Source organism: Pinus tabuliformis, chromosome 8, assembly GCF_031772625.1.
Source record: "Pinus tabuliformis cultivar Carrire ecotype Pingquan chromosome 8, CPIR1, whole genome shotgun sequence".
NCBI classification, from domain to species: Eukaryota; Viridiplantae; Streptophyta; class Pinopsida; order Pinales; family Pinaceae; genus Pinus; species Pinus tabuliformis.
In genome coordinates, this window is record NC_142294.1 from 447,821,146 (window position 1) to 447,842,624 (window position 21,479).

The following is a 21,479-nucleotide window of genomic DNA, read 5'->3' on the forward strand; positions in this document are numbered from 1 at the left end:
TTCCATTGACATCTAAGTTAAGGAATTCTTAATTGCTCCTTAGTTTAGGTTGTCTCCTTATAATCTATAGCAAAGGATTCTTAATTTCCATTTGTTTCCGATTATCCTCTGTTCCTCATTTAAGACCCGATCTGAGAATTATTCATTGCTCTCTCACCCTGATTCAAACCATTTCACCGCTCTAGCCCAAAGACCTGCACTGTACTTTGCTAGCTTTCCCTTTGAACATTCCCTTTAGTGAGTTGATCCAGTTCTGTTGCCCTTCTGATGACTCCATAGCTAATGGTCTAAAGACATCACTTTGTCCATCTGCTTTAAGGATCGCACCATCCAATCTTCAATACAAATCAAAAACCCCCCCTGAACATTCATAATTAGCCTGAAATCCCAGCAAATGAAGCTAAATCATATAGAGAGAGCCCTCTCTAAGCTATAGGTTGGCTAGATCCTATGCTCCAAAGTTGGTTTGTGGTTACCTAGGTGATTTATTTCTTTAACCTTGAGAAAATATTGAGTGATAATAGTATGGTCTTAAGAAAGCTCAAGGAAATTGGTATTCCAAGTTGGATAGTTATTTAATCAAGTGTGGTTTTAAAAGAGTCACAAGCAATAGTAATTTGTATGTGAAATCTAACGATTAAAAATTGCTAGTGGTGGTTTTTTATGTTGATGATATTATTTTTTCTAGTGATTTAGATTAACTCACTTTCCATTTTTCAACTTATATGAAGGTTGAATTTAAGGTGTCCATGCTTGGAGAAATTTCTTGGTTCCTTGGTTTGTAGATTGGATAGTCTTCCAAAGGAATCCTTATCTCACAAACCAAGGATGTCAAGGAATTTTTGAAGGAATTTCCCATCGAAGAATGTTCTTTGGTAAGCATTCTAGTGGTGACTGGATGCAAGCTCAACAAGATTGATGATTTACTAGAGGTGGATCAGACTTTATACAGATCTATAATTATCATCCTCCTATATTTGATAGCCTCAAGACCAGAGATCATGCAGGAATTTAGTATCGTTGGAAGATTTTAGGCAACCCCTAGACAGATTCATCTACTCACAATAAAGAGGATTGTAAGATATCTACGAACAATAATGAACTATGGTCTTTGGTACCCTAGAGGTAAAGATATATCACTAACGTTTTTTTACTAATGTTGATTGGGAAGATAATGTAGATTATCAAAATAACACTAATGGTCATGCTTTCTTTCTTGGTGAATGTCTTATTTCATGGTTGAGCAAGAAGCATCATCAATCTCTCTATCTATTACTGAAGTAGAATACATAGTAGCAACTTCTTGTTTCACTCTGATTTTATGGATGAAGCATACTTTAAAACATGTACATGTATTCTATGATGATCCTATCCTAATCATCTATGATAATACAAGTTCCATTAGGATGTCCAAGAATCTTGTTTTTCATTCAAAGACAAATCATATTCCAATCAGGTACCATTTCTTAAGAGAAAAAGTTGCAAATTAGATTGCCAAGTTAGAGTATGTACCTGCAAAATAGATGGTAGCTGATATATTAACTAAACCTCTCCCAAAATATCATTTCGTGTGTTTAAGGAAAAGATTGGGAGTATTTCCTCTTGAATCCCTCCGCTATACCTTCCAAAAGAGAAAAAAAGGAAACCAACAAGCACTCATCATATCAAAACCAAGTTGTTAGGTCCATAGGATAAACAAGATAGGTCGAGCTATGTTTGAAGGGGGCATGTTGTTTTCTTTTCCATTTATTCCAAAGGGGGAGAGGTACACCAAAGAAGGAGAAATATTAAAAGGGGAGAAGTATGAGAAAACCAAGAAGTACAATGCTTGTGTTTTGCAGATGTTGCCATCAATCGAAAAGGGGGAGAATGTTAGAAATATTTTTTCATTAATGGAAAAGGAAAAAAATATGATTGAAAAGGCAGAAGTGGTTGCAAATATAATGATCAAAGAACAAGATCAACACAACAAGTGACAAGGAAATGGTGGGCAAGGTGTAGGGAATTTTAATCCATTTTTAGTTCAGAAAAATAGCTTAAGTGTACATGGAACAAACTCATATGGATAGAGTTCTAAAATAACGTTTGAGTTGTATATAGATGTTTGCAAGTGGCCTTCTAGATTAGAATTTATTTCCATTCAAATCTCAAAGGCCAAGAGTCTAACTTTGTAGAGTTAAAGTTCGTGATAATTTTCTAGTTGGCACTAGTTTGGCATTTGGCCAAACATGAAAAAGTAGTTGGCGGAGAATGAATGTTAAACCCCATGCAATTTCTATGCATCCCCTTAACTACATCAATGAAATTGTGAGGGCCTAATCCGATTGTTGGTTTAGCTACTGATCTATATTTAAACAAGAACACAACAAATTATAGATATAACCATAAATACAAAGATGCAGTAGAAGGAACACCTCATTTCGTTAATATCAAATATTGAGATATGCTTACAAACAAAATGGAAATAAGACTAGCTCAAGCAATGGTACTTTATCTCTTAGAAGAGATGTGGTGGCTACATGCCTCTGAAATGTGTTACAATGAGGCTCAAAGGCCTATTTATTATTGAGAAACAATGGAAAACCATAAACATCCAAAAACCTAACCCTAGTAGATGAAGCGCCAAACTATGGGCCCCGTTTCGGTAAATTGGTACGTCAACTTCCCAGGGTTGTAACTTTGTCATACGATCTCTGTTTAACATGCACAATACCTTGTTAGAAAGATTTATCCGAGGACTACATCTTTTGAATGCCCAACACCAATCAATGACCCATGTTGGTCCTGATTTTCCCAAAAAATGTTGTTTAGGTCCTCAAAATGGCTTCGGAACTTCAGGACCGAAAAATAGCCAAAAATAGTAAACTGTGCTAGAAACAAGGAAAATTAAAAATTGGAAGAAACAATGGTGGGGGTCCAAGTGGAATAGGTGGGTGGCCACCAATATCCACCTGGATCATTCCTCCCCCCTTAGGAAGTAATGGTCCCCATTGCGTTGACTTCATCCATCAGATGAAGAAAATTCTACTGAACTTGGTCCCTAGTGAGCCACTTGCCCTGATGAAGGAGTTGGCCTGCTTTGAAGACTCGATATAGTTGGATCCTTTCCTATCAGGAGTTCTATATCTGCGTGTCCATGATCTAATCCATTGCGGCTTGTTCCAAGCAATCTGGATTTAACTCTGTAGGTGTGAGTTGTTCTGCAATGTCTAATGTGACTAATAATGGTGGGAAGTATGGTTGAAAGTGGTCCACATTGAACACTGGGTGCAGGCCAAGGAATGGGGGAATGTTGAACTCAAATGGATTGTATCACATAGCCTTGTTAATGCTGTAAAGACCATATCAGAGTGGTGTGAGTTTCTGATGGGCTTTACTAAGGTGTTCCTTCTGTAAATGCAACCAGACTTTGTCGCCCACCTGAAACTTGTTCGGCACCCGATGTTGATCATGTCGTTGCTTGTACTTAGCATTTGATTTCTCTAGAATGTGATGGACCTGCTGGCGGATATGTTGGATGTGCTCAATGAAGTAGTTTTACTTATCAGCTTTGGACTGGACATGAGGCGAATATTGCTAAGTAGATGCAAATGGTATGGCCACATTAATGCGACATAGCGGCTGGAATCCCAAGTCCACCTGAAAAGGGCTATGGCCATTCAAGCTATGGAGAGCTCGGTTATAGCTATGCTAGACATAAGGGAGGCTCTCATCCCATGTGAGTGGATGATATGATTTGTACATGTGAAGAATGTGTACAATCATCCTATTGACGACCTCTGTCTAGCCATTAGTTTTGGGATGGAAAGTTGTGGACTTAGTGATCTTGGTATCCAGCATCGACTAGGGACTAAACCAAAATTTTCTAAGGAAATTGCTATTCCGATTTGAGATGATAGACTGTGGGATCCAAAAGTGTACCCACACTCATTCAAATAAGAGTTTAGCAGTGGATTCTACTGTGATATTCTTCTTGAAAGCCACCACAATGGCCATCTTTGAGAATTTGTCGATGATAAAAAAAAACACAGTCATTGCCATGCTTAGTAGAAGGAAGACCCAACATGTAATCCAATGATGGAGATGGATTCCCAAGGTCGACTAAGGGTAGGCAGTGGAGTATAGAGGCCTTGCTTCTTGATGGTTGGCTTAGACATGTCACAGGCAGTGCAGGATCTGATGTACTTCCTAACATCCTTTAGAGGATTCAGCCAATAGAAATACTTCTGTTGTATGGCCACCATTTTCTCGACCCCGAAATTCCTAGCAGTTTGACTGTATTGTGCTTCCCAAATCATCTTCGAATACTCGCTTGAAGGAACACAAAATTTTCCTAGGTGGCAGAACAGGGCATCCTGGAGGTGAAAATATAGAACTTGCTAACCCTCCAAGAGCGTCCAGTATGTGTGGCTAAATTTTGGGTTGCTTTTTTAGAGAAGTAGCCAAACAGAAGTCTCATTCCCACAAGAGTTCAACGTGGTGGTTAACGCCATGATCGACAGTTGGTTGAGGTAGTCTGAAACATTATTGGTGCTTCCCTTCTTATACCTGATATTCAAATGGAACTGTTCTAGGTATGTGGACCACTTCTGATGGTGATCATTCTGTAACTTCCCTTACATCTGTATGAACTGCAGGGGTTGGTGGTCTATGCAGATGACCATTTCCTTCCCTAAAAAGTAATGCTTCCATTGTTGGCAGGCCTGCACAATGGAATACATATCTTTTTCATAAGTGGGATACTTATGGACTGTTTCTGAAAGTCTCTCATGGTGATATGCCACCAGATTCCCCTGTTAAGTAAGGACTACCCCAATAGCATAGTCAGAGGCATCTGTCTAGATCTCAAATCATTGTTGTAGGTATGGTAATGTTAGAACTGGTATAGAGCATAGGAAATGTTTCAAGTCTGTGAATACCTTTTATTGAGATTCAGATCAAAAGAATTTTTCTTTTGCTCCTCCCTTAGTGACTTGTTCCTTAGTGACTTGACTTAAAGGCCAAGTGATATGAGAGAATCACAGCTCGAACATGTGGTAGAAATTGGCAAGGCCCAAAAAGTTGCGAAGCATTGTCAGAGTGGTTGCTGCTAACCAATCTCAAATGACTTGGATCTTGGCTGGATCCACATGAACCCCTCGTTCATCAATAATGTATCCCAAATACTGAACCTGGGTCATGCCAAAAGTGCATTTCTCCAAATTGGCACACAGCTTATGTTGCCACAATGTTTGGAGAACCTGTCGGATGTGGTGGAGGTGATCTTGCCAACTCTGGTTGAAGATCAAGATGCCATCCAAGTATACCACTAAAAATGAGTTGATGAATTGCTGCAAGATGTCATCCATTATCCTCATGAAGGTTGGACGAGAATTCATCAACCCAAAAGGCATAACCAACCATTCGAAAAGGCCCTCCTTGGCTTTGAATGAAGTCTTCCACACATCAGAGGGTTGATTGGTACTTGGAGATATTCGATCTTCAAGTCGATCTTGCTGAAATATTTTACCCCCTTGAGTTGGTCCAGAAGGTCATCAATCTATGGGATCGAGTACCTATTCTCAACAGTGATCTTGTTCAGTGCCCCATAGTCAATACAAAGTCTCCAAGTCCCATCCTTCTTTTGTACCAACACGATTGAGCTCCCATAGGGCAATGAATGTGGCCGAATGTGACCTTTCTGCAGCAGCTCCTAAATTCGCCTCTTGATTTCCTTGTTCTCCAGAATGGAGCATCGATAGATTGGTCCGTTGGGCAACGATGCACCTGGGGTCAGATCGATGGAATGCTTGACCTAACAGTGCAGAGGCACCCTTGTGGGGTAGGTGAATATGTCCTTATACTCCTCCACGACCTTGTCTAGCTATTGTTGTCATCGGGAGGGGTCCTGTCTGGAGGTCATGGCCATCTTCTTATTTCCATGGGGGCATATCATCAGGAAAAAAAATTCCCCGATTTTTGAAATGAGCTTACTGCATCTTTTTGGAGTAACCAAAGAGATGGCGATAGGTAGTGCAACCTCCATTATCCTGTACAACTTATTTCCTAAAGTAACAATAACAACACAAGGCCTTAACTCATACATAACATGTCACTTCCACAAGTATGGTTGACCTAATAATACATCACAAACATCAAGGGGAGTAACATCAGATAATACCTCATCCGTAAAGGGCTTGATGTTGTATGGAAGGCAAAATTGTTGGCTCACTCGAAGATCCCATCCTTGGTGAACCCACTTTATGGTATACAGTTGTGAGTGTGTTGTTGTTGGTAAGAAGATCCACTTCACAACCTCTGCTGAAATGAGGTTCTTTTGGCCCCCACTGTTGACAATGAACTATAGGGGGAACCCTTTACCCACGTCTGGGAGTGGAAGAGGTGCTCCTCCTCCTCTGGATTTTCGAGATCCTCCTTCTGGATCTTTGTTGTGGTAATGGTGGCGTTGGGTGCTAAATTGATAATCTGATTCCCTTCATCATTTCCCTTGTTGGGTTTTGACTCAGAGTCAGAACATGCATCTAATACCGAAGCCTTCATCTAGTCCACTAGTGACTGCTTGGCCTGACACTCGTGTTGTCAGTGGATCTCTTATGGAACTCACACCACTTTCTCATGTCCTTCTTCGTCTTCATGGTGTTGTTCTTTGTTTTCGTATTTAGTGAGTTGTCCTGGGTTGCCCTGCCTTTGCTTTGTCCTTTGTTATGTGATTTGGGGGCATCTTTCCTTTGCTTCAGATTCACAGATCTAAATTCTCGCTTCTTTTGTTTAAACTTCTGCTTGATCTTGACGGCTTATCGGTATTCCTTACCTAGTGAGGAGATGTCTAGGAACTCCATCTCATCTTTGATGTACCTATGTAGGTATCCACAGTACTTGAGTACCAAATGTTTCTCAGAATACTTGATACCCAACTTCATATGAAGGGTATGAAAAACATTGGTAAACTTCAGCACATCGTTTTCCCTTCCCTACCTCAATGTTGTCCACTTTATGTATTTATCCTCATAGCTCCTGAGAGGGTAGTACTTCTCCTTGATGGCATCCCGGAATGAGTTCCAAGTGGTTGCAGCTAAAAACATTGAGGTCGTGCTTTCATCCTTCTACTCACAATAGGTTTCCCACTAGTTCTTGACGTGGGGGGTGACTTTGAGAAGAGAAAAAGTAATATTTTCTCAGCTAGAAAAATCATGAACAAAAAAATATCCTTCTAGCTGATTTAACCATTTATCTATGACATCTGCATCTATTTGGCCCTCAAATATGGGAATGTCAAATTTTACTTGTACCTTAAAAGGAGTGGAGCCTCTAGAGTGGCTGCTGGATATGGATGCACCGCTGGTGGGAAACCATTGAAGGATCTGGGCAAAGTTATCCGTCATCACGTTCCTTTGTTTCTTGAGAGCCTCATTGAGAAATATTTTGATAGGATCTCCTGCCCCCTCCTCTTTCTTTTCCTCCCCCATGGGCAGTCGTCAGGGTTTGTGAGGCTAATCTTGCAAAGGTTCAACTAGATCGAGCCGTAACTCCTTATATCCCGACCTTGTTGGGGACATGCAAAGAAAAAGAGAAAAAGAGTAGGCCGCTCACATACCACTGATCTAGATTGAAACATGAATGCAACAAATTACATATATAACCATAAATACAAGGATGCAGTAGAAATAACACTTCATTTCATTAATATCAAATACTGAAATATGCTTACAAATAGAATGAAAATACGACTAGCTCGGGCGATGGTAGCTTATTTTTTAGAAGAGATGTGGTAGCTACATGCCTTTGAACTGTGTTACAATGAGGCTCAAAGGAATATCTATTATTTAGAAACAATATAAAACCCTAAACATCCAAAAAGCTAACCCTAAGAGATGAAGCGCCAAACTATGGGCCCTGCTTTGGTAAACTAGTACATCAATTTCTTGGGGTCGTAACTTTGGCATACAATCTCTGTTTGACACACACAATACCTCATTAGAAAGATCTATCCGAGGACTACAACTTTTGAATGGCCAACATGAATCCAACCAGCATGATGGCCCCAATTTTCGAAAAAAAGATTGTTTAGTGCCTCAAAATGGCTCTAGAAGTTCAAGACCTGAAAATTTGCCAAAAATAGTAAATTGTGCTACAAATAAGGAAACTAAAAAATGAAAGAAACAATGGTGGGAATCCAAATGGAATAGGTGGGTGGCCACTAATATCCACCTGGATCTGCTACAAAGGGATGCCCACGTTGGATGGTAATGTAAAAAAAATTGGTCACAGATCGATGATCCATATCTCAGTAGGACTTCCTTCACTTGTATCACCAGACCATACTTGGGAGGATCCACATTAAACCACTATTAATAAACAATAAAGTGAAAATCTCATACCTCATTTAGACCTTCAACTTATTCAGACTTTGTCATAGATTTGGGCTTTTAGGAAACATGCTAATAGACAAGGCTTAGCAGTAGTCGTTGTTGAAAGGAGTTAGTCACACCATAGATACATATGCGACTCAAGCCTTCGGTCTAATTGAAGTTCGGGAGTAGGAGAATGTGTGTAAAATTTAATATTAGTTGAAATCACCGACCCTTGAACATCGTGGGCACATAAAAAATAGGTACGTGGCATGATTTGATTGCACAAAGGAGACAGAGTGGTAGTATGACATCAACATGATGTGGCCAAATCAGAGTATGACATGTGGCATGTAAATTAAAAAAAATTGGATGGCCAAGTTGATCGAAAATGTGTAACATGTGGAACCACTTAGTGAGTGGCATGTGGAATCCTTGTAGAGGTGGCAGAAAGTTGGAGCACAAGTGGCATTGTCATGGAAAGAATACATAATTCCCGAAGGAACTCCTTGGAAGTATTTCCGAGAATGCATAGGCAAAGAGGTCGAAGATGTAAATTCTAAGAAGTTGGTTATGAGATATAGCAGCCTTGAGGTCGCTAGACACATCATCTTGGTAATTCTTTTTAGTTAGATAAAACACGTTATCTCGAAAGAAAATGACCCTGGAGGAAACTATCTCAAATGTTTTCCCTAGAGTTTCTAGCAGAAATTTCAAATAAGATTAAAGTTCAGAGACGTGAAATTTAATGAAAAATGATGATAATAAGCTATGTTTTGAGAGGACGTAACAGACATGTCATCCCGACAAAAGTCTGTTTGGTCAAAGTGTCATTGGCATCCTCCCGCAGAACACGAAACCCCGGAAGAAATAAGACCTAAAATGAAACTCATCAGAAGTAACTCCTCAGAAGAAATCTCCTTGGAGGAAACTCCTCAGAAGAAATGACCTTAGAGGTTATCAAAGCTACTTGACTAAGTATTTACTGAGAGAGTTTTTGGCAACAAATAAATGTCGGGAGCTAAAGTTTGAGGATCACCAAGTTCGATGGAGCCATAAGACCATGGGAGCAGAAGTTTTGAATAGATGGTACTTAGGCTTATATGATGTGTGAACGGGTTGATAACTTATAAAATTGGTGTTTATGCCATATCTAGAGGTTTGGAATCAAATTTTCAGTGCATAAAGCTTAAAAACAAAGGCATGAATGAGTTGGAAGCTAGGATGGTGCAATGGATATATTGGGATGTAGGTTTACCAAAATTCACTAAATTTAGAGTTAGCTAAATTTAGAAAACCTCCGCTAAATCTTGAAAAATTACCAGAATTATAGAATTGAGCACTTTAACTCAAGTTTTATTCTATAGACAAGGGAGAAGACTTAGAATAATTTTTGTGTACTTCAAGCAAACATTTTAGAAGTATAAAAGCAATAAGTTAATGAGATCAAAACCTGTGATAACTTAAATTTAAAGCGAAAGATAACTAAATCTCAAGAACTAAAAATACGAGTCTTGATTTCTATATAAGCATAATTGAATTTGAAAGACATAGGTGCTGGTTGTGTTAGTTGTGGATTGTTTATAGGTGGATGGTGGCTTGACAAATGGTAAGAGATTGTTGAAGGTGATTCTTTGTTATTTTTTATAGTGATAGAAGCGAGAATTATTTTTTGTGTGTAAGGAAGAGGCTTTTATGGTTTGAGTTTGAAAATGGTATGAAAGATGAATCATTGAGGTCAATAAAGTGGTAGCTCATGGTTTAGGGGTCGTGACTCCTTCCAGTAGTGGCTGGAAAATAATTAGTGGTTGGAGCTCCTTTTAGTGGTAGATCATAAGCTAGGGGTTGTAGACCCTTTCAGTTGTAGATGATAAATTAGGGAGTAGTATCTTCCTTCTAGTTGTAGCTAGATATCTTTGTAAAACCAAGTAGAAGCTTTCCTTTGTGAAGTAATTAGAGAGAAGTTTGAAGAATTTATGTGTTCTACTTTGTGATTCTTTTGTTTACTCGTATGATTGTCATATGGTTTGTTGATGGGATACTTATTAGTGCCCTAGTAGCTTTACTAGTGAAATGTATTCTTTTAATTCCTACAATACTATTAAGCCCCCCCCCCCCCGCCTCAGTATTGTCATGGTATTTAACATATTTCACTCCTCTAGGATTCTTCCTCACTCATTTACACTTCAATAGATTGATTTCCTCATAAAAATACTAAAACATACATCTATTATAATTGATCAGTTTGTTTCCTTTGTTGACACTTACTAGCTAAATCTTACACTTGCACTTGTGTGCATTGATGATGAAGGCTTTTATGCCCTTGATGAGGTAATATTTTTTTGATATCCACATCAATACTACATCTCACATGTACATATGGGGACTCCCGAAGAAAAATCCAAAAAAATCAAGTAGTGCTAAATCCAATTCTATTTTAATCCTTTTTGTTACCTTAATTTATACATCATTATGTACCCATCCCAAAGGATATGGGTGAGGATGATCACATACCTCTCGATTCCATTTTGTTGGCCATCTCTACTCTAGGGATATTCACCTTTCATCCTAATTTGAAAAAGGAATCAATGCTTGTCTTCTTAGCCTATATTTTTATATGGAAGAGTTTGGCCATCTCTTTATCTTTTTATATCTAAAGGATAAGAATATTCACTCCCTTATACGTTGATGTGCACAAAATATTATTATCCACATTTGAGCTACATTCCACTTAATTTATTGAACATATGGCTATGATATTTCCTTCTTCACATCCTTCTTTAGATCTTCAAGTTGATATTTAGATGTAATTTCCAACACTTCTTCCCTATGTGACAATGGTTTCTATAGTTGCTAGGATCTTTGCACTAGTGCCTTATCATTGTTGTCTCCTTTTCCTCCTATCATTTTCCCTTCTTCTTCCCTTCTTTGGAAGCTTCTTCGTGTTGCTTCTGCTTTGAATCACTCAAATTCCTTTTCTTTAGGCCTATTATTCCATGTACACTGCATGTACATAAACATCATCCACCATTTTAGGTTTGAAAATCTTCATTTTCATTCAAATATGGTTATGTAGAACCACAAAACACATGAGGAGTACATATAGTTTATTGGTAGAGATACCCAATATTATTTTTATCTTCTAGAATTATGTGGTGAACTCTTATACATTGTTCCCATGTATTTGCCAGAAATGATCACACTAGATCTACTCATCCTCTACATACAAAATATGGTAGAATTGGGACTTTATGAGCATTTTAATGTCCTCCCACATAGTTAGTGGAGGATTCCCCTGTAGCTTCAAGGTTTCTGTGTGGCTTTCCCACCAGGGCATGACCTTCTAATTTCGAATGGGAAAATGAAAGTTTATTTTCCTCGTCTATGTGGCGAATGATTAAGTAAGCCTTTAACTACTAGATATTGTTATTTAATTTCATAGAATCAATATCCACTTGACATATCTTGATGTTCACCTTTGATTCCATATTGAAGAGGTATTATGAATGGTTCACAATGCATGAAATAATTTTCTCTCTGTCAAATTTCTTTGATTCCTTATCTAGTTCTTCATGATCCCTTCATTTTCCCTTGTATATAGCTTCTAAGTTGAAAATCCCATCTTCCCTAGGCAAGTAGAGCTTACCATTTAAATCCTCCATGGGAGAGTTCACATTATATATTTATCTACACCTTGTGCCTCTAATTGTGAAAACTTCCCATCTAAAATGGTGCTTATATAGGGATTAACATGTCCCTCCCTTCAAGGAAGTGTTGTCCTCATGACTTAATTATCTATGGGTGTTTTTGCATGAAACGCTCATCTTCCCATGTTGCTTCTTCCACTAGTATGTTCTTCCATTTGATGAGGTACTCAATAATTTCTTGATTTATCAACTACTTAGTCCTTGTTTCAAAATTTATTTTTGGCTCTAATATTATTTTCCCTTGTTCATTATTCTTTGGTAGAAGAGTTTGGATTGAGATATGATCATCAATGACCTTCTTTAAACAATAAACATGGAAGACTAGATGTACACGTGAAGATAGAAAAAACTCTAATTTGTAAGCCATACTTCTAATCCTCTACAACACCTTATACATTCCATAATACCTCATATTTAATTTATTATAATTTTTTTGTTGCTTGAGTGAAATCTATTTATATGGTTGTAGTATCACAAATATGCAGTCATCCACTTCAAATTCTCTTTCACTATGATGTTGATCTACTTGTTGTTTCATCTTATTCTGTGCCATAACCAAGACGATGTCCTTCAATAGTTTGAAACCCTCTTGTTGATGTTGGATGTGGTCCTCTATTTCTTGAGCCTCAATACTCCCTTTCGAGGGTGATGTGATGGTAGAGGATGATATCAATAAAGTGTCATAAATGGTGACGCTTTCAATGAAGTACAAAATGATGTGTTGTGTCACTATTCTGCCAAGGGAACCATTTGACCCATTTTTTTGTTTATCAGATGCAAAGAAACATACATATCCTTCTAAACGTCTAGTGACAATATCAATTTTCCCATAAGATTCTATATGGTCAGACAAGTTGTGAGCTAATTGAGTACCCAAACAAGAAAATAATTCAGACGAAACATTTCTAGTGAAAATTGGATCTCTATTAGTCACAATAATATTTGGTATTCCATCTAGATTTTGGATTATTTCCATGAACGCTTCTCCCACAATACTTTCTTTAAGTGAATGAGAAAGAGAGCAAAAGTGGCATATTTTTTCATTCAATCTAGTAATACCATAATGGCATTATTTCCTTTAGATTTGGGTAAACCTATAGTAAAATCCATTGAAACTTCTCCAAACACTCGCTTTGTATGGCTAATGGTTGAGGGAGCCTTTGGGTCTTGATAATATATCGTTTATTTTGTTGGCATACCACACAATCTGCTATAATTTTTTGCACATATGCTTTAACCATAAGACCTTCTGAAAAAATTTATTTCTTGATCCTATGGTATTTCTTCAAGGATCCTGATTGTCCTTCTATAGGAGGGGTGTGTAATTCCAATAAGACCTTCTATGTGAGTTAAGAATTCTTACATAAGTATAAGCAATCTTGATACCATAAGAAATTATTTTTCCATGTAATTTTTTTATTCCATCATGTTCCTCATATAGTTGTTGAATTATATTACACATCTTCTCATTTTTCTTCCATTATGTCCTTGCTTCTTCCACCCAGTCAAATTGTGGAATGGAAATAGCATATAGTAAATAATTTATGTCCTCCTTCTTCTTTGAAAGTCCATATTAGACAATATTTTGTTTTCCATTTTTATAGATAATTTCAAAGTCATAACCTAACATCTCCATGACCCATTTTTTGTCCTCATCCGAAGATAATATTTTCTCCAAGAAGTACTTCAAATTATCATTATCTATTTTAACATGGAAGTTTCTTCCTATTAGGTATCGATTCCATTTCTTAATTGCATGAAATATGGACAATATTTTTTTTTCATATATGGGTTTGAGTAAGTTATTTCATTTAAGTTTTCTACTTTAAAAGGAAAGGGGAATTCCTTCTTGCATCAAAATGATGAGCCCAAAAAATGGGTAACTTATTGGGCTCATTTTTCCTACTGTTCTTCTTCAATCCACCATTTTTCATAGTTTATGCATGTTTTTTGAGTATATTTATGTTGGTTGAACGAATGAGGGTAGTTACTTGACCAAGAAGGCTAACACGTGCTTATTGCAGGTTTTTGGACAAATTTTGGACCAAAGCAAAGCACTTATGAGCCAGATAATAGTCAAGCATGAAGGAACAAGGGTGAGGATTCGTAGGAAGGGTGTCTCCTGCACTAAATGGCCCCTTACTCAAAATCTCCACCCTCAACTCGGAGTTCAACACGCCACCGAAAAGGATTCCCAAGGGCAGCCAAGCAGTTTTGTGTAAAGTGACTATTCACTGGCAGTTTAAGCAGTCGAGCCCCTCGAGTTAAGGAGGGCTATTGCAAACCCTCGTAGTGCATAAATAGGAAGGCTTCTAGCCTTCGTAGGTTAATTTTTTTTGAACTGTTGTGTTTTTCACTATAGTGCTGTCATTTTCTAAGCTCATTTTTGTAGCTACTACTGTATAACTTTCTTGTGACATGGTTATTTTTGAGTAATGAAGAGCAGCATTATTTGGCATCAGTTTTGAGTTTTTCTTAGGAGCCTATAGCTCTTGGGGTTGGGCCTAACCCAAGTGCCAAGGCTTCCTTTGTGTACTATTATTTGATTTTTATGTCTTTGCAAAATAATTTCTGTTAAGTAGATTAAAATCTTATTGGTTACCTAGGTCATTGTTGATGATTAGAAAGGCTTTTTATGTTCAGATTGAGTTGATAGGTTAATACCAGGGAAGATCTTTAGAAAAAGGCCATCAAGCATCTATGATCTCACCTCTCCCTCAGTGGGATCATGAGCTGGGACAAAGGTGACCTTACTGCCAACAAAAACACTGTCTTTGCCCCACCATGCAATCATTAGTGTTAGATTCTCATTTACAGAAATTGATACCAGTTGTGGTTACATGTTCAGGTTCATGATTGCTTAGTTTTCATAGCTATTTCACGTGATTTCATTGCAAATAAAATTCTGTTCATTTCCTTTGCTGTTACTTAGGTCAGATTAGAGTAAAGTAGCTACGTCATTGGTTTTCCAAGTCATTGTTTGTTCATCTTGAGAAATAAATTGCAGAGCGCCAGTAATACCTCTCCATCTACCCGTACTCCATCAATCCAATCTGCTCCATCCCCTAACTCAGATTCTTGCCTCACGTTTTCCACATTCGCTCACGTAACCCTAATTTTTGTGAAACATTGCTCTACTCCTCGTTGAACAAATCCAACCATGCTCATCACTCCTCAGCTCCATCCACCAAGTCCTAGACCTCCTCACACCCTTATCCTACCCCCATACTCACTTATCCACCTTTATCTCTCCATCCACCCTCCAAAATCCCATTTTTGAACATCCTGTAGAAATTACAGAACATCCTGTAGAACCCCTGCAGACTTCTTGATAGCCAAACTCTATGAAACTCTCTGGAAGGGTGATAGGGACCCCTTAGGCCCTCTTCTAACCTTCCCGACCTCCTGCAAGAATTTCCTCTCGCCAATCCACCTCTGCACAGTGAAAAATGAGTTAAAGCACATGCGTGACAATTCTGACACTTTACTCGAAAATACAAAAAGATTTTTTTTTTTTTTTTTTTTTTTTTTTTTTTTTTTTTTTCAGATTTTACTGTATAAGTAGCTTAGACACATGCATTTCACCTTCTTAGAAGTCAATGGCATCTCTTTCAGTAGCTTTCATCCTATTTCTTGCATCAGTAGGATTAGCTGGTAAAATTTGGGTTTGCTAGGGTTTGCGTTTTCTTTCAGCTTATCAGTTTCTTTCTGCAAGTAGATAAGCCTCCTTTGAGTTCGCTTCCATCCATCAGTTAGAAAGCTTCTTCTCAGAGCTCATAGAATTTTTCTTAAGCTCCTAGCGGGCTTGTGCCAGCTGACCAAATGACAGCTGCGACAAGATCTAGTACTTGTGCATACAGCACCATCGCTTCCAAGTTTGTTACAAACTACCGAGTTGATAAAAGTAAAGAAGGGAGTCCCAGGAGTTGCAACATTATTGTTACAATACTCGAGGCCACCATATTTTTGGCACCATTGGCGGGGAAGCGTCAGAGTATTTGTGATTGTTGCTTTTCTTCTATTTTTCTACTACAACCTTCTGCTAAGTAGTTTATTTCATTTCCATTCTTCAATTTCAATTCTACAAAAGTAGATTAGACATTTCCTGCTTTCATAGATTAACCTTTTAATTCCACAATTTCAATTCTGCAAGCGTGGATTAGCATTTCAATTTCGAAATTTCAATTCTGCAAGTGTAGATTAGCGTTTCAATTCCACAGTTTCATTTCAGCAAAATAGATTAGTCCTTTCCTGCTTTCATTTCAATTCCACATTTTCATTTCCACAAAATAGATTTTAGTTAGTTGCAATTCCATTTGTTTTAGTTTTGAAGGTACAAGCAAAAAAAAGAAAAAGCAACCAAAAATCTTTCATTTCATGCCTCGTAGGAACAAAGACAATACCGAAAAATTCTTGCCCAACATGCCCACCACGTCACTGAGTCACCCTTCTCTCTTATTTGGTGGCAGTGATCTAGACGAACCTATAGGTGAACCTCTTGAGATATACGAAGATCCTATAACAGAAGAAGAGCGAGAGAACATTCCTCTTAAGACCATGGCCGAGCACAAAAATGGTATAGGAGATGACGAGAGAATAGAAGGTGCCTTCCCCATCCGAGAGACCAATGGGGACATGAAAATGAAAAACATAAGTCCCTCAGCCTTACCTCACTTCCATGGATTGACCATTGAAGACCTTGATACCTTCCTGTTTGAGTTTGTTGTCCTTTGTTGAACTTATGACTATGCTGAGGATGAGCAAAAGTTGAAACTCTTTCCTTCTACCATCAAGAATGCAACACTACGCTGGTTCATGGGGTTACCTAGAAATAGTATCACCACTTGGGCTCAGATGCAGCAAGCCTTTAACAACAAATATCAGGACTACTGTAGGTCCAAGGAAACAAAGGGAGAAATCTTACAGATGACCATGGGAAATGATGAGTCTTTAGAAGACTACGAGTAAAGGTTCCAACTTAGTTATAAACGGGTCAGGTGCACACTTGAACCTGAATCTCTGAAGCTGGTTCTGCTCCGAGGAGTCCCTGAAGGTCTTCTAGATACCCTTCATTTGCTAGCTAGAGGGGAAATCTACCAACTACCTTATGAGGACATAAAGACTATGTTTAGAAACCATTCTAATACGGCCTAAAAAAGAGGTAGGGGGAATCCACTTTAAGCTAGTGCCGCCTTCTCCAAGCATGAGTTTTCTAATCAGATGGAAGACCTCAAAAGTGAGATGAGACAGGCCATTCCCATGCAACTTGATACTTTCCGAATCCAACAAAAGAAAGAGGAAGATGAGAGGGATTTTTCCATTTTCTGTCCCATATGTACGAGGAAGCACCCTAAGAATGAGTGTCCATTTCACTCAGTAGAGGTATGTTTCATTTGTGAGGAAGACCACCCCACAAACCAATGCCCAACCTTACTCGGATTTAAAGCCATGTAGCAAGGGACTGAGGCAACCATTGAACCTCTCTACTTCCTCAACCAAAGGAGGCTGCATGGGTCCAGACCTTACCAGCAGGGGATGCAAGGGACATCCCAAGCTTATTATAGCCCCAACCAATCTGATCACCTACCTTCTTGGGGCCCCCCTGCTCATCCTTCCTGGTCCACACCTCCTCTGTGGTCTTATCCATCTCACTACCATACTCAACCCACTGCTCATTCATTTCACTCACATGTCCAGCCACAACCTTAGTGGAATACATCTCAACCAGGGTGGAGGCCCCAATACAACTCTCCTCCTGCCATTCTACCTCCACCAGTAGCTCAACCACAACCATTACCTCCCGCTCCTCCAAGACAACCCCAAATGCCTGCTCAACCGAACCCGAACCCCAACAACAAATAGGCCCAACAGGTATACACTGGGGAGACAACATGCCCTACCTATGCTGTGGAGATCGAGGAGATCAACCTGCGATCTGGGAAGGTCCTTCCAGATCGCCAACCTCCTCCCTTGGAGGATGAGGAAGAGAAATAGGAAAGTGAACCCAAAGCCATTCCACCCTTTCCTAAGAGATTAACAGTAACCACGCATCCAAACCTAGAGGAGACTGAACTTCTGGGAGAACTTAAATAGTTGTGTGTGAAAATATCACTTCTCCATGCCATAAAAGATGTACCAATATACAACAAATTGATCAAGGAGAAGTGTTTCAGGCACCTAGGCAGGCGAAAGAGAGATGCCTCAACTATCAATGTCATAGGAAAACTATCTGATCTAATATTGGGAAAAGTAATCTGTCTAAAGTATTTGGACCCTAGGAGTCTTGTAGTTGATGTCCAAATCAATGGCACCATAATCCCCCATACCTTGATTGATCTAGGGGCTACCATTAATGTGATGACCAAGGACACTATGCTTAAACTCAACCTTCATATTTCGTTAAGGAAGACCTCGACAATACTGCAGTTAGCAGACCGCTCCACCGTGACTCTCGAAGGGATTTTGGAAGATGTCCTGGTCTCTGTTGACTCTTGGGAGTACCCTGCAAACTTCTTGGTCCTTCAACCAAAGGCAAAGCTCATTGGATACCCCCTCGTTTTGGGACGGCCTTGGTTAGCTACTGTTGATGCTTACATCAGTTGTCGAGCTGGAACCATGACCATTAAGAATGGGCCTATGTCCAAACAGCTAGTCCTATACCCTCCTGCCCAACCTCTGCTAGAACATGACTTACCACTCTGGTTGGAAGAGGGAGATGAGCATGAGGTCTACTCTGCACCATTGTGCACAGTAGAAACCACCATGGGAGGCCCTCAAACCGAGGATGACTTGATTGAGAATTTGATTCAAAATCCACCTTCCAGTGCATTGTCCTCAGAGGAGTTGGTGGAAGGTACCCAAGCAAGTGCTTTAGTGGACCTTAGTGTGACTGATCTGACCTCTCCTAGAGTTAAGAATGTGGAATTTGGCCCTAAAAGAACCTTAAAGATCAGCTCCTCCCTATCTCCCTCCCAGAAGAAGGAGCTGTGTAGCTTACTGAACAATCATCTGGATGCCTTCTCTTGGATCTATAAGGAGATGAAAGGAGTCCACCCTTTAGTCTGTACCCATCATATTTACATTAAAGAACATTGTAAACCAGTCAGGCAACCTCAGAGGAGAATGAATCCAGCTCATAAAGACATCGTTAAAGAAGAATTGCAAAAATTGTTGGATGCAGGATTCATCTACCCCATCTCCAACAGTGAGTGGGTCTCACCTCTAATGCTTGTGCCCAAGAAAAACGGAAAGTGGAGAACCTGTGCAGATTACCGAGAACTTAGCAAAGCCACCAAGAAATACCATTTCCCTTTGCCTTTCATAGATCAAGTGTTGGATGGACTGGCAGGGAAGAAGTTCTTCTCTTTCCTAGATGGGTTCAGCGGGTATAATCAGATCCAAATCAGCTGGGAGGACCAAGATAAGACCACCTTCACTTGTCCATGGGGTACCTTTTCCTACCGAGTCCTTCCATTTGGGCTATGCAATGCTCATGCCACTTTCCAGAGAGCTGTATTGAGCATATTTTATGATTTGGTCCAAGATTCGGTAGAAATCTATATGGATGACTTTACTCCTTATGGGTCCATCTTCCTAGGAGCATTGACTAACCCGGGGAAAGTTTTAACCAAGTGCATTGAGATGAACCTGTCCCTTAGTCCCAAAAATGTGAATTCCTGATGACTGAAGGGACTATGCTAGGTCATACAATTTCTCAACAAGGATTACAGGTGGATCCTAACAAGATTGCTATCATCCAGAAGGTCCCAGCTCCTCAAAAGGCAAGAGATGTTCTGAGTTTCCTAGGCTTAGCAGGATATTATAGAATATTATTTAAAGATTCCAGTAAGCTAGCCTCACCATTGTTTGGCCTCTTAGGGAAAGATGTTGAGTTTAAATGGACTGACAACTGTCAAGGGGCTCTGGATGAGTTGAAAGATAAGCAGGTGTCCGCCCCGATCTTGAGAGGTCCAAACTGGGCCCTACCTTTCCACATCCACACCAATGCCTTGAAGAAAGCCATAGGGGAAGCCTTAGGACAAGTTGAGGAGAAAATACCTTATGCCATATACTTTGTCAGCAAAAACCTGTCCAAGGAAGAGATGAAATATACTGTAACTGAGAAAGAGTTCCTGGCTGTAGTCCATTTCCTAAATAAGTTTAGACACTACATCACTGGTTATCAAACATTTGTACACACTGATCATGCTGCGATTAGATATTTAATGAATAAGCCTGATGTAAATGCTTGTATCATTAGATGGTTACTTTTGTTGCAACAATTTGATTTGACTATTGTCGACAAGCCAGGTAAGGAAAATGTTGTTGCTGACTTCCTGTCTAGATTGGATTTGCCTTCAAGTGAAGAAGGGACAGTGGATGACCAAATGTGAGATGAACACCTGTTTGCTATATCAGTACTCTCTCCATGGTTTGATGATATAGCAAATTACTTGGTCTCAGCACAGTTCCCTCCACATCTATCCTCAAAGGAGAAGAGAAAAATTGTGAGGAAGAGTTCCCCCTTCACTTGGATTGGGGGCAACCTATTTAAACTTGTCCTAGATCAGATCTTGATGCATTGTGTTAGGGAGGAGGAAGTCTTTGACATCCTCCTAATCTGTCACGACGAGCCCTGTGGAGGCCACTTTGCAGAAAAAAGGATTGCCTTAAAATTCTACAGGTAGGCTACTATTGGTCTACTCTTCATCAAGATGTCAGAAGATACATTAGCCAGTGTGACCGATGTCAAAGGATGGGGAAACTGACTCCAAGGTATGAAATGCCTCTCTAGCCTCAAGTGACCATTGAGCCATTTGAGAAGTGGGGCATGGATTTTTTGGGTCCTATCAACCCTCCTTCAAAGAAAAGGTCTTACATCATTGTGTGCACCGACTACCTGATAAAGTGGGCAGAAACAAAGGCAATCAAAGAAGCGATAGAAGAAAAGGTGGCTGAGTTATTAAGGGAAAATATCTTCTACAAGTTTGGCTACCCAAGAGAGTTAGTCACCGATCAAGGAAGCTAGTTCACCTCTAACCTGATTGAAGACTTGCTCGCTCATCACAAGATCAATCATAGGACTTCCAACCCATATCATCCATAAGCAAATGGGCAGGTGGAAGTAACTAATAGAGCATTGGAAGGGATTTTGACTAAGGTGGTGAGCAGCAGTAGAAAGGGATGGGAAGATCGCCTGGTTGAGGCCACCTGGGCCTACAACACCACTTGGAAGACTATAACAAGTTTCACACCTTATGAACTGGCCTACAAGAAGAAAGCTTTGCTGTCCATAGAGTTCGAGTACAACAAATTGCGGGTGGCAGCTCAGTTGGACTTAGATCTCAGCCATGCTCAACGTGAAAGATTACTGCAGCTGAATGGATTAGATGAATAGAGAATGCAGGCCTTCCTCTACTCAGAA